General features: G+C 38.9%; 1 protein-coding gene and 1 pseudogene across 12 annotated transcripts in view; one reads left to right on the top strand and one right to left on the bottom strand.

The window, feature by feature from the left end:
- The window catches only part of LOC138854425 (5' exonuclease Apollo-like), a 316784-nt gene that overhangs the window by 52358 nt on the left and 249160 nt on the right, over nucleotides 1-15266 (bottom strand). The gene's annotated exons all lie outside the window — the stretch shown is intronic.
- On the top strand, nucleotides 5125-7568 carry LOC128697947 (serine/threonine-protein kinase PLK2-like; annotated as a pseudogene).

The raw sequence follows: 15266 nt of genomic DNA, 5'->3' as shown, positions 1-15266 counted from the left end.
TTTTATCTACCAATACATAATCCAACAAACTACTGTCATTTTGCCCTACATCATATCTTGTATACTTATTTATCCTCTTTTTCTTAAAATATGTATTACCTATAACTAAACCCCTTTCTATACAAAGTTCAATCAAAGGGCTCCCATTATCATTTACACCGGGCACCCCAAACTTACCTACCACACCCTCTCTAAAAGTTTCTCCTACTTTAGCATTCAGGTCCCCTACCACAATTACTCTCTCACTTGGTTCAAAGGTTCCTATACATTCACTTAACATCTCCCAAAATCTCTCTCTCTCTCTCCTCTACATTCCTCTCTTCTCCAGGTGCATACACGCTTATTATGACCCACTTTTTGCATCCAACCTTTACTTTAATCCACATAATCCTTGAATTTACACATTCATATTCTCTTTTCTCCTTCCATAACTGATCCTTCAACATTATTGCTACCCCTTCCTTAGGTCTAACTCTCTCAGATACTCCAGATTTAATCCCATTTATTTCCCCGCACCAAAACTCCCCTACCCCCTTCAGCTTTGTTTCACTTAGGGCCAGGACATCCAACTTCTTTTCATTAATAACATCAGCAATAATCTGTTTCTTGTCATCCGCACTACATCCACGCACATTCAAGCATCCCAGTTTTATAAAGTTTTTCTTCTTTTTTTTAGTAAATCTTTACAGGAGAAGGGGTTACTAGCCCATTTCTTCTGGCATTTTAGTAGCCTCATACGACACGCATGGCTTACGGAGGAAAGATTCTTTTTCACTTCCCCATGGACAATAGAAGAAATAAAGAAGAACAAGAGCTATTTAGAAAAAGGAGAAAAACCTAGATGTATGTATATATATATGCATGTGTGTGTCTGTGAAGTGTGACCAAAGTGTAAGTAGGAGTAGCAAGATATCCCTGTTATCTAGCGTGTTTATGAGACAGAAAAAGTCACCAGCAATCCTACCATCATGTAAAACGGTTACAGGTTTCTGTTTCACAGCCATCTGGCAGGACGGGAGTACTTCCCTGGGTGGTTGCTGTCTACCAACCTACTACCTACACTTATTATTTACCTCAAAATATTTGTAGTCTTAATAAAGGGGAAAAGGTGAGTACTGGTCTCCCTCAACCTTCGCATTTTCCACTTTCACGGGCTTCAAACATTCGTGAATTCCCAGCCGCCCAATCATTTAAATATGCCTTTACATATGTTAGGAATTGTTGCGGTGGCAGAGTTTGTTTGGAGATAGGACAAGATAGTCCTTCAATATGCCACTAATAAAAAATCTACGGCTTATTTATCTATCAAAACTCATTTAATATGACATAATAAACAATATTAATAACACAGAAACATGATTATATTCTAGAATGAATAAAATGCGTCATTAAGTATGTCACGAGTTGTGCTGTGTTGGTGTTGTTGGGTGTATAAGGGCCACTGAGACATAAGCCTTACATAGTGGTGGTGGTGGTGATAGAGACTAGAGACGGCGGTGTCACTCGCCCTATATAACTCCAACAATATTGGAGGAGTTAGGTTCGTGCTGCCCTTTTTTTATCGATTAATTGCTTAACTTACTTGCTACACTGTTAATGCTACACTTTATCGCTGGCTGGCTCTATATCCTTTATCGTCTCATGCTGCTTTAGTATCATACATATCGTAGAATCAATGAATCACTGAAAAAGGCACATTCTCCCCTCTCTCTTCATCCTCCACTTTGGTACTCTGCTACGAGTTCTTTCTTGAATTCTATAGTCTTTCTCACCTTTACCAAAGGGCTGGCACTAGTACAATATTTTATGATATTTTCATGTGTTTTATGACTGTTCATGGTTCAATAGGTTAAGGAAGCAGTATTGTTAAGCTAAGTACAGTAGGGCCCCACTTTACGGCATTTTGCTTTACGGCGTTTTGCTTTACGGCGTTCTGCTTATATGGTCATTTAAAATTATGACCTAAACACTTAATACGGCTCACCCCACCTGACTTTCTAATACAGTCACCGCACCCCACCATGTTTGTTTACATTCTCCATGAGCTCTGTTGTTACACCCTTTTGTTCATTTTAAATAGACAATTTCTACTTGTTATTATTATTATGGTATACTTTTACATGTTATTTTTGCTATTTCACTTAATATTATATTCAGGAGTAATTCCATTAGTAGCTAAAATGGATTTACTCGACTTTATAATATTATCTGGTCGTATATTACTTAGCTTTGTATATAGGTAGATTACTTAATTAGTCTGTGTAAGAATGGTATACATTACCGACAAAATGAAATTAAGACACATGTGCAACATCTGGGTATCTTTATTGTAGACGTTTCGCCATCCAGTGGCTTTATCAATACAAATTCTAGGACATAACTTGAAGACAGTAGAACTATGTACAGAAGATGAGGTAATCAGTCCCTCAACCTAGGAGAAGGTGCGAGGAGCAGTGACTATGCCCTCGTCTGCTACACCTGACGTTACTATATAAGCGCCAGGCTCCTTTCTTCTGCTTCAGAATCTCCACGACTATGGTGCTCCTCACACCTACTCCTAGGTTGAGGGACTGATTACCTCATCTTCTGTACATAGTTCTACTGTCTTCAAGTTATGTCCTAGAATTTGTATTGATAAAGCCACTGGATGGCGAAACGTCTACAATAAAGATACCCAGATGTTGCACATGTGTCTTAATTTCATTCACTTAATTAGTCTAAACTGCTGGTGTGACCTGGCCAAGCACCAGTAGGTGTTTTGAGTTCCTCAACCCCTGCTCTGATTAAGTCAAAGTTGGCTGGTAAAGCCTTACTTTGTTCAGTTCATACCTTCCTCTTGACCAGGTAGGGTCTAGGGAAGTATCCAGTTCTAAACCACCATTCGACTCCCTAGAAGATACCAGGAATTTTCAGAAACTCATCACCCTCTGGTGATGTGGCTGGTGCCAGAGTCAAAGTGAGCAGCTGGTGAGCTGACATCCCTGGGAGAGGTGCCTGAAACTGGGGCGTCTAATCACCCAGTTTCTGACCCTGGTCCACTAGAAGCACCCGGCGCAGGTGCTCGACCCAAGGAAAGACAGGAAAACTTGTATCCCCCAATTCCTCCACTACCGACTGGGCCCATATCACAAAGCCAGTTCGAAAGGATGGAGCGCCTTATTATTTTACAGACGGCCCAAATAGAAGCCCAAAGGAAGCTGAATGCAGAAGAGTTTGAGAGGGATACCATACTCTACGAACATCAGCGGCAAAGGGAAGGAGCTGTGAGGCCCGAGGCCCCCCAGAAATCCTTTCGACATCCATAAAGCAGCAGCTCTGGTGCCCAAGTTTTGCGAGTCTGATCTGGACACATACTTCAATACTTTAGAAAATCAGGCTCAAGCTATGCAGTGGCCCCGGAAATTCTGGGCTGTCTTGTTGCATATGACGCTGACTGGTAAAGCTCGAGAATGTACCGCAGGTTATACTGGAGACCTATGACCTACTCCCTTTGAGCTACCAGCAAGCCTTCTGTACTCTGCAAAGGTTACCAGGGCAAACTTGGGTGGACTTCACCAGGCAGAAGAAGGTATCTTTTGAGAGGTGGCAAAGAGCCTCACAAAGCAACACCATAAGCAGCCTAACCCAATTAATACTACAAGAGGACTTCTATAATTCTATATCTGGGGATTTGCGGAAGTTCCTGATCGACCATCAAACACCTGATGTGATGGGGACCGCTGCACTGGCCGATCGCTATGAGATCTCCAGCCAGCTGATCAGTGATAGAACATCCAGAGAGGAAGCAGTAAAATCAGGCCAGAAGGTTCGACCAATTAAGTCAAGAACAGAACCTCGCCAAAAATTTCCTTCAGAAGCAGTGACCTCTTGAACCCTGGATAAGCCATGCAGTGGTGACCGGTTTCAACCACAACAGAACAGGGAGGTGTATAAAGCCAGGAAGAACTTGTCCTGTTCATATTGCCAAAAGGGAGGTCATGTGGGAAACCAATGTTATCAGCTGGAAAAGGATAGGAAATATAAGTATCGAGAAGGTGCTCCTATGCAGATGGTGTCTTCAGTAGCCCACACGCAGGGGTGTCTACAGATGGATCTAGGGCTGGCAGAAGAAGATCGCGTGAGAGATCGAAGTCCACTGACATCTGCGGCATCGCCCCGTCGTCTGCTTCCACAACTACTTCGAAAATGATGCCAACGTCTACATCATCCTTGAGAACTGTGCCCAAAGGAGTTTGGTGCACATGTTGAAGCACTGACGCACACTGACGGAGCCCGAGGTGTGCTACTACATGCGTCAACTGGTGGAAGGGGTAGCGTACATGCACCAGCTGCAAGTTATACACAGGGACCTCAAACTGGGCAACATGTTCCTCACTGAAGACATGCTCATGAAGATAGGAGACTTTGGCCTTGCCACCTACAGGAATGTAACAAAATGTGGAAAACCGAATTACATAACACCAGAAGTGTTGAACAAGTTGGGTCATTCTTATGATGCTGATATATGGGCCATGGGCTGTATCTGCCTCTGCCTGTACCCAGGTGCCAAAGTTCAGTTTAGAAGTTATTGGGAAGTCTATGTCAAATCCACTGAATCCTCCACCTTCCCTACAGTTCTCAAAATAGCAAGGGTCACCCCGATCCATAAAGGAGGAGACCAAACAGAGTTGAATAACTATAGGCCAATATCCAATTTACACCCTCTCTCAAAAATCTTCGAAAAATTAATTCATAAACGAATCTACTCCTACCTCATCTCCCATAACATTCTCAACCCCTGCCAATTTGGATTCAGGCCTAATAAAAATACTAATGATGCTATTATACACATGCTAGAACATATATACACTGCAATAGAGAAAAAAGAAGTCCCACTGGGGATCTTCATTGACTTACGTAAAGCTTCTGATACAGTTGACCATGACTTGCTCCACGTAAAATTGTCACACTATGGTATTAGAGGGCACTCCCTCAACTACCTCAAGTCTTACCTCAGCAACAGAAGCCAATATGTGTATGCAAATGGGGCAAGCTCTTCCGCACAACCAATTACAGTTGGTGTCCCACAGGGAAGTGTCCTTGGCCCTCTTCTCTTTCTCCTATACATAAATGACCTACCAAATGCTTCGCAATTACTCAAACCCACACTTTTTGCAGATGACACCACATACGTCTTCTCTCACCCGAGCCCAGTCACGCTAGCCAATACTGTAAACACCGAATTACAGAAAATATCTACCTGGATGAGGACTAACAAACTTACATTAAACATTGACAAAACCTACTTCATTCAGTTTGGTAGCAGAGCTACAGATGTACCTCTTAACATAACAATAAACGGATCACCTATCACAAAGCTAACAGAGGGAAAATTCTTAGGAATCCACCTCGATAATAGACTTAAATTTCATACACATATACAACAAATTTCTAAGAAAATTTCCAAGACTGTAGGCATACTATCGAAGATACGGTACTATGTTCCACAGTCAGCCCTCCTGGCCCTTTATCACTCTCTTATTTACCCCTATCTCACCTATGGAATTTGTGCATGGGGCTCAACAACAACTAACCATCTCAGACCACTAATTACCCAACAAAAGGCTGCAGTTAGAATGATAACAAATTCTCACTACAGGCAGCACACTCCACCAATATTCAGAACACTCAACCTACTCACCATACAAAACATCCATACTTATTATTGCACTTATTACATACATAGAACACTTAACTCTGATATTAACCCAACCCTCAAACATCTCCTTGCCAACCTCAACAGAACACATGACCATAATACAAGGCACAGATCACTCTTTGATGTTCCTCGTGTCCATCTCACGCTATGCAAAAACTCAATGCACATAAAAGGCCCTAAAATCTGGAATTCATTACCTGTAAATATAAAAGAAACACTACCTGTTTATAAATTCAAGTCTCTTCTCAAAGTTCACTTACTCACTCAAAACCAAATAAATACTGAATAACTGAACCATATAAAATGTATATCCTAAATGTTACTCACAATTATATCACACAAATGTTAAACCTAATTTTGTTATTTTTTTTAAATACACTACCTGAATGAACAGCAATGCATGCAACCATATGACCTGTCTTTGTAATACTCATTTGTATTTAATAGTTATCTGTTTACAATAGTGTCTTATCACTGATTTCATCATTGCTTAGTTAATCTTAAGTTAATTTTAAGCCAGCCCGTAATGCTATGCATATAAGTGGCTTTGGCATGCTGCTCTTACCTGTATTTTTTTGTACCTCTGTATGTATGCTAAAATTTATAAATAAATAAATAAAAAATAAAATGCCAGAGCAACTACAACACCCACCATTGCTTCCCCAGTTACAGTCTCATCATCCTCTCACTCAGGATATTAAGAAGATTACTACCTCAGTCTCAACCCTACGCATCCCTAACCAGCAACCTCAACCAGGTAAGATCTCCACTTTGGATGGTGGTCTGGGAAGTCCCCCTAATAGTAGGCCAATCACTGGTAACTCAAAGGAGGAAAATAGGAAGAAAGACTCTGGAGGAACCTTGTCATCTTGTCCACGTCAGAAATTGTCCTGTCATTTGTACTACAGACAATAAGGCTTCTACTGGAAACCCAGTGGGTAAGAAGAGACATCACCTCAGACACACTTTACAATCTTTTGGCTGCCTGTCTTAACAATATGCCAGATGATATGAGCAGTAATCCATCAGTGCAGAGCCCCTCACTTTTCTTTATATCAAAGTGGATAGATTATTCCAACAAATATGGTTTGGATATTAGCTCCCGGACAATGGTGTTGGTGTGTTCTTCAATGATCCGACTCGAATAAGCATCAGTCCAGATAAAATGAGAGTTGAATTTACAGACCCTTTTGGAAGGCTTGCTGTACATCAGGCAGGTGCCTTGTCTGCGTGGCTACAGGAACGTTACTAACGTTACATGGATTAAGATCTTACCAAGGCTGGTGATTCTCGAACAGCACGGCCCGCGGCAGAAAGACTGTCTGTCATACCTCACAACTAGTCATAACTATGCAACTTAGTTATGGAACCTTTAAGATAAATTCTTTCAAAGAATTCACTAAGATAGTGATTACCGGTGACTGCACCCATGTCAGCATCATGTTCCTCAGCGGTGACAGGCAATCCTTTACATATCGTCTGTCTTAACTTGCCAAACTTAGCTGTGATGCAATGGTGCGCAAGCGCTTAGTTTATGCTCTGTCCTGTCTTTGGCAGTATGCAGATTTAGATGGAGAAGAAGTCTAAAGAAGAGAATTTACTAGTTCCAGAGCTATTTTTTGGATATTTGATGGAAACTGGAATGGATTAGTACCCTACAGGACCAAATGAGAGAGAGACATTGTCCTGTTCCAAGACTGAATGTCTTAAAATGTTAAGTCATGTGTACATTTTGGTGATGTGTACATTTTGCTGAGCCTTAATGTGCAAGCTCCTTAAACTATGCAATAAATGTAAATTGTACATGTTTGTTATGCTGCACAGAAGTTCTGTTTCCATGTGACCATTATTTCTGTTATTTTTTTTATTATCACACTGGCCGATTCCCACCAAGGCAGGGTGGCCCGAAAAAGAAAAACTTTCACCTTCATTCACTCCATCACTGTCTTGCCAGAAGGGTGCTTTACACTATAGTTTTTAAACTGCAACATTAACACCCCTCCTTCAGAGTGCAGGCACTGTACTTCCCATCTCCAGGACTCAAGTCCGGCCTGCCGGTTGGTAAACAGCAACCACCCAGGGAAGTACTACCGTCCTGCCAGATGGCTGTGAAACAGAAACCTGTAACTGTTTTGCATGATGGTAGGATTGCTGGTTTCTTTTTCTGTCTCATAAACACGCTAGATAACAGGGATATCTTGCTACTCCTACTTACACTTTGGTCACACTTCACAGACATGCACATGCATATATATATACATACATCTAGGTTTTTCTCCTCTAAATAGCTCTTGTTCCTCTTTATTTCTTCTATTGTCCATGGGGAAGTGGAAAAGAATCTTTCCTCCGTAAGCCATGCGTGTCGTATAAGGCGACTAAAATGCCGGGAGCAATGGGCTAGTAACCCCTTCTCCTGTAGACATTTACTAAAAAAGAGAAGAAAAAACTTTATAATTATTTCTGTTACTGTTACATATTATTGTAAGGCAATTGGCTTATTCTCTATAAGGATTACAATGCTGAGTTTACAGAATTTGGTTATTGTGTGGTTTACATGTAGTAAAATAATAATTCAAATTCAAATTCAAATTCAAAGTTTATTCTCCATAAGGATTACAATGCTGAGTTTACAGAATTTGGTTATTGTATTGTTTACATGTAGTAAAATAATAATTACAGAGTGTACCACTAGAACACCTAGCATGGCTAGGCATTTCGGGCAGACTTAAATTAAATCTTAAGTTTAAAATATTACAAAATTATGAGGTAAGTTGGTATTATGGCTAAGTGACTAAATACTAGTTTCTGAGTTTAGCAATGTGAATGCTTTTGTTTTGGCACTATACATAGTTTCAGTATTGGAGTATCACAGGCCAACTTATGACTAGTTAAGATTCATTATTTTGAGATTGAGATTGATATTTCTGTTTATGGTCAAATGGGTGAGTGAGTGTAAGTGTTAACCACCAGGTGGTATTCGTGTAATAAGTTGACAGGGTGTATCAGGGAGATAAGATGTTTTCTGATGGTAGTTTTGAAGGTGATGAATGTGTCTGCAGTTTTAGAATTTTCAGGTAGGGTGTTCCAGATTTTAGGGCCTTTGACATACATTGAATTTTTGTAAAGGTTTAGTTGGACACGGGGAATGTCATAGAGATGTTTGTGTCTGGTATTGTGCCTGTGGGTTCTGTCGCAACTATCAAGAAAGCGTTTTAGGTCAAGGTTAATATTGGAATTTAAGGTCCTGTAGATGTAGATTGCACAGTAGTAAGTGGGGATGTACTGAACAGGGAGTAAGTTTAGATCTATAAAGAGTGGGGGGGGGGGGGTGTTGCCAGGGATGGGATTTAGTGATTATTCTTACTGCGGCTTTTTGTTGGGTTATTATTGGCTTTAGGTGTGTTGCTGCAGTTGAACCCCAAGCACATATAGCATAGGTGAGGTATGGATATACAAGTGAATGGTATAGTGTGAGAAGGGCAGTTTGCGGCACGTAGTATCGTATCTTGGAGAGGAGCCCAACCGTTTTGGATACTTTTTTGGTTATGTGATGGATATGGGTGCTGAAGTTCAGGTTGTTGTCGAGGTATAGGCCTAGGAATTTGCCCTCATTATGCCTGGCAATTAGAGTGTTGTCGATCTTAATGTTAATTTGCGCATCTCCTGCTCTGCTACCAAACATAATGTAGTAGGTTTTGTCAGTGTTAAGCCTAAGTTTATTGGTTGTTATCCAAGTCGATATTTTGATCAGCTCCTCATTAACAATGGTGTTGAGGGTGGCAAGATTAGGGTGAGAGGTGACATAAGTAGTGTCATCAGCAAAGAGAATGGGGTTCAGGTGTTGAGATACGTTTGGAAGATCATTGATGTATATGAGAAAGAGCAGGGGACCAAGGACACTTCCCTGCGGAACTCCAGTATCAAGTGGCTGTGTTGTTGATGCTGTGTCTTTAATGGTGACATACTGATACCTATTAGTAAGGTAAGATTTGAAATATGCAAGCGCATGGCCTCTTATACCATAATGGTCAAGTTTGTGGAGTAGGATGCCGTGGTCTACTGTGTCAAAAGCTTTTCTTAGGTCAATAAAAATTCCTAGTGGATATTCCTTATTTTCCAATGCTGTGTAAAGCAGATCTAGCATTTTTATGATTGCATCGTTAGTGCTTTTATTTTTCCTGAATCCAAATTGGCAGGGGTTGAGTATGTTTTGTGCCGTTATAAATGAATATAGTCTCCTGTGCATGAGTTTCTCAAAGATTTTGGATAGCAATGGTAAGTTTGATATTGGCCTATAGTTGTTTAAATCTGTAGGGTCACCACCTTTATGTATTGGTGTAACCCTGCCATCTTGAGTAGTTTCGGGAAGGTGCTAGATTTTAGTGACTTGATAAAAAGTAAAGAGATTGCGAGAGGACATGGGCTGCTCTCTTGTACAATAATGGTGGGACATGAGACAGATTCCCTGAGTTATTTTTAAGTGACTATAATCTCGGTGACTTCCATGGGCTCAGTTGGAGCAAGATAGAAGGAATTTGGGAAATTCCCATCTAGGTAGTCCCCGGCATGGGCATTGGTGCGTGGGATTTTATTGGCGAGATTAGAACCTATGGTTGAGAAGAAGTCGTTTATCTTGTTAGCTGTGTCAGTGGGATGCAGTGGTGTTTCATTAGGTTTAGTTAGGGCAATATTCTTGTTTTTTTTTTAGTTTTTGGGTCCCTAGAATCTGAGAGAATGTTTTCCAGGTCTTTTTTATATCTCCTCTTGTGTCAGTGAATCTACTGGAGTAGTATAGTTGTTTGGCTTTCTTTATTACTTTGTTGAGGACTGATGAATAGTGTTTAAGAATATCTTTGTGTATTAAGCCCTGTCTATATTGCTTTTCATATAGGTGTTTCTTATCAATGGATTTCAGAATGGTGCTGGTTAGCCATGGGCAATCAAGCCGTTTGTTTGTGATCTGTTTCGTTTTTATAGGACAATGTTTGTTGTATAGTCTAAGTAATTTGTTAAGAAAAATGTCTGTCCAGTCGTCAATACCATTGGCCTTGGAGAATTCTGTAGGCCAGTCAACAGTCTCTAGGTCAGCTGTGAACTTCCTTATTGAGGCCTCATCATGGAGTCTAAATGAAACTTTGCTGTATTCAAGTGGTGGTTTACTAATGTTTGTCAAGAGGAAGGTAGGGTAGTGGTCTGTAGTGCTATCTGTGATTATCCCTGATTTAAGGGGTGCTAGTATATTGGTCCATATGTGGTCTATTATGGTTGCACTCGTTTCAGTGAGCCTGGTTGGTTTAGTTATTGTTGGTATGAGAAGTGTGTTGTTCATATTGTTGATGAAATCAGTTACAGGCTGATCATCTAGTAGGCCAAGGTTGATGTTGAAGTCTCCAGCTAAGAGAAGGTGGTGCTTATTCATTTGTCTGTTTGTTATTAGTGCCTTTAGTTTCTCACTGAAATTTGGGATGTTTGTGTGGGGTATCCGGCAAATGGCACCGATTGTTATAGGCGTCTTAAGGTTTTTTACAGTAAAATTAGCAAAAATGTATTCTCCATATTCATCACTAAAGCAAGTGGTGCTAATACAAGATAATTGGTTAGAGTAATAGACTGTAATACCACCCCCAACTTGGTATGGTCTGCAGTTGTGGATTGCTGTGTATCCTGGTAGAGGGTAGATATCTATTATGTCCTGCTTAAGCCAGGTCTCAGTAAGAATAATGCAGGAGAAGGGTGTCTTTAGTGATTCAAGGAGTGCCAGGAGGTCATCATAGTGTTTGCTTAAGGACCTGATGTTGTAATTAAGTACTGATAGACTTTTAGCATTGTTTAGGATAGTGCTGGCTTGTGATGCTGTGTAGTAAAGGCAGTTACTTTCCAATAGGTTTTGATTGTGTGTCAGATTATGGAGGTTTAGATCAGGGTCAACGTGATCAATCATCTTCTAGGTTTAAATTATGGTTATTTATATCCTGAGTTGTGGGTTGAGTTTTAGTACTGATATCTGTAGTGGTGGGAAGTTTGGACAAGTATATAGCTATAGCATTTTGGTCATGTAGAGTATAGTCACTAATACACATAATGGAGTTGGTGTTGTCTATGTGTTGTGCTGGAATGAGCTAAAGTACAACTAGGTATAAACTAATAATATAAAAATACAAATTAAAAATAGCACAAGACTCTCACTTGTAATTGCACTAAGGTCTAATGTAATGACTTTGGTATAGTCTATGTATTGAGCTAGAGTGAGCAATAGTACAACTAGGTTTAATCTAATAATGTAGAAATACAAATTAAAAATAGCACCAGGCTCTCACTAGTAATTACACTATGGTCTAATATAATGAATTTGGTATTGACTATGTATGGAGCTAGAATGAGCTATAGTACAACTGAGTTTAATCTAATGATATAAAAAAGGCACAAGACTCTCAATTGTAATTGCACTAAGGTCTTATATAAGGTGTTTACAAGAATTAGACTATAACTAAATTTAAATTGACAAGATAAAATATGCAAGTTAAGGTAGCAAAATAATAAAAAAAGTAGAAAAAAAAAATATATATGAGGTAGTTGGTACTAGTTAGCAAAAGATAGTTAAGGGCCTTGAACAATAATATAATTGAAATATACACTAATTGCACACACAATATAGTCACTAAGATATGAAAACAATCTTAGAATAGGACTTATAATATAAACTTATAATATAAAAATACAAATTGAAATGGTACTTGCAATTGCACTAGAGTCTGATATAGGTTGTTGACAAGGTCAAGAGTATAACTAGATTTAAAGTGACAAAATAAAATTCACAAATTAAAGTACCAGAAGAATAATAAGTAAAAAATAACAATGGCAATGTCTTGGTTATAATATGATAGTAAGATGGTAGACAGGTACACAGGTACACAGATACACAGATACACAGATACACAGGTACAAAGGATAATATAAAGGTTGGAGTTGAATATACAAACTTGGAAATTTGGCAACAAAATGTTATGGGAAGTATAAAATAATGATTAATGTACAAAAGTAAAACTGACTGGTAGTAAATATGGTGTTTAATAAAATTTTAATAAGTAATAATGATTACAAAATAAGTGAAAAAGTAATGTTTATTTCTTTCAAAATTGCACTGGTACTTATACTTGAGGTTATTTGGCAGTACAAGGTAATTAAGAGTACTCTAAGATAGTAAATGTGGTATTAAAACTGGTTAAGGTAATTAGACAAGTAATGGTTATTAAATGATGTCAAAAATGTTAAGAGTAAATTGTATTGATAGTAAAAATGGTAATTATTAATTTTAGTAAGTAATATCAATTGATAGTATTTAAAAAAAATAGGTAGTAATATGGACAGAGAAAGTATCGATTCAGCTAATATTTAAGCAAACAATAGTAAATAAGAAAATTAGATAAGGTGACTTATGCTTACTAGTAAAATCACAAAATGAGGTAGTTGATTATTTAATTACTAAGAGATTGTACTACGAGCTTTGAACAATAATGGAGCAAAACATACACTACATTATGTAGGCTTTTAGGTTGGACATTTAGTTATTCTCTGTAAGATTAGTATCCCTGAGAAATCGTGATAGATCATTCTCGTTCGTGATTGTGTACAGTTGACCTACATTTGTTTTCCTAACTAGAATTTTCCCATCCCGTGTGAAGCATTGGTGTATTGTGTCATTATTCTCTCGCTTAAGTTTTCTGACTCTATACAGGAGATTCTGACGTTTTTTGGTAAGACACTCGTTTATGTATACCTCTTTCTTTACTTTAATAGATGCAATTATTAAGTCTTTTTTCCTGTCATGTGAGTGGAATCTAAGCATAACACTTTTTCTACCATGGGATCCTAGTAACCTGGCTTCTTTTATTTCTGACTCTGGTACAATAACACTTGTTTGGTCCTTTATGATCTGCAGAGTAATTTCTTTACTGTTTGTTTGGTTCATATCACTGGGAAAAACTGGACTGTTAACTATTACTGCATCCGATAGTTTATCTTGTTCAGTTTTATCTTCTTGGAGAGCAAAGTAGTCACTGAACTGGTTATCTAAGTTGTTCTTCCATTCTTTTACTGCTTCTTCAACCTTTGTATTAAGAGATATTATTTGTTGGGTATGGCTATCTATGACTGTTTGGATGGTCATGTCACAGTTAGTCATTCCTGGTGTTGATAACTTTTGTTCAAGACTGAGGATTTTGTTCTCGAGTTGTGTCATCCTGGTGTCTTGTTTTGTTAGTGTCTCTCGAAGATTCATATTTTCAGTAACTAAGGTGGAGATGCATGTCTTTAGGGTATCTGGATCGTTGGTCATACCTGAGAGACTACTTGGTAGGTTGAATCCGGGGAAGAGAGGGGAGGATGGGTTGGTGGCAGCCATATTTGTTGTTATTGTTGTGGTGTCGCCTTGAGTGGTGGTGAGTGGGGTGGTTGCTGGGCCGACGTCCTCCTGGCTACACTTGTTGAATAGTTGATTTTTCGGTGTTTTCTTGCTGGCCTTGGTGCTGTTTCCTCTTAGATTGCGCCTCATAATACTACAGGAATTGTTGTAGTTAAGAAGAAGTAGTTATACAAAGCTTGGGGTTACGTTGTTCAGCTGGCAGCGGGGTGTTGCTTTCAGTTTGTGGGCAGTCTTCCTTTGATCTCTAATATTTTCGATTTGTAGGTTTCACTGTTGGTAATCTTTGGTCATTCTGGGTGCTACGTTGGGTAGTGCAGTTTTGCTTGTATAGGTCATCATAGGAGCATTGGTGGCTCTGATAGTTGGAGAAAAGTACGGAGCTTGGAGGTTGCTGCTGCCGCTGCCGCCGCTAGCTTAAATACCACTAGAACACCTAGCATGGCTAGGCATTTCTGGCAGACTTAAATTAAATCTTAAGTTTAAAATATTACAAAATTATGAGGTAAGTTGGTATTATGGCTAAGTGACTAAATACTAGTTTGTGAGTTTAGCAATGTGAATGCTTTTGTTTTGGCACTATACATAGTTTCAGTATTGGAGTATCACAGGAGTATCACAGCATGTAAGCACTATGTCACAGTTTAATTATGTCTGATCACTGCCCATGTTGATAGTCAAGGGCATAGAAAAGCCTTCATACCCACATTCACGGTGTTTTGATGACATATCAAAGCTAACTTTACACTAAAGATTGTCAGGAACTATGAATGTGGAAGATTTGTTCCAATAATCTTTTTCATTTTTCATTCATGTTGCCCCTGATATTTACCAAAAAGCTTAAAAGGGGTAGAGTTAATAAATATAATTGATCGTACAACTGTGGTACATCACCTGGGAATTTACCCCAAGAAGGACTGGGAGAAATTTCTCAAATATTTCAATAAGTCACAAGAAAGTGTGGTGGTTGTGCTGAGGATATTGTGAAATACCTCTTTGTGCATTATAAATTCTCTCTAAAGTTAGGAGTTAGATACAAAGATTAATCAAATTGACAGTGATCTTGCTAACTCACACTGCTCAAAGATTAAAACAGAATGTGCATTCACGATGTGATTTTACAATTAATAACATTTTGTGAAATCCTAA

The sequence above is a fragment of the Cherax quadricarinatus genome, chromosome 58 (assembly GCF_038502225.1).
Source record: "Cherax quadricarinatus isolate ZL_2023a chromosome 58, ASM3850222v1, whole genome shotgun sequence".
In the NCBI taxonomy this organism is placed as follows: domain Eukaryota; kingdom Metazoa; phylum Arthropoda; class Malacostraca; order Decapoda; family Parastacidae; genus Cherax; species Cherax quadricarinatus.
Note: the sequence above shows the minus strand (reverse complement) of the source record. Positions and strands in the feature narration are given on the sequence as shown.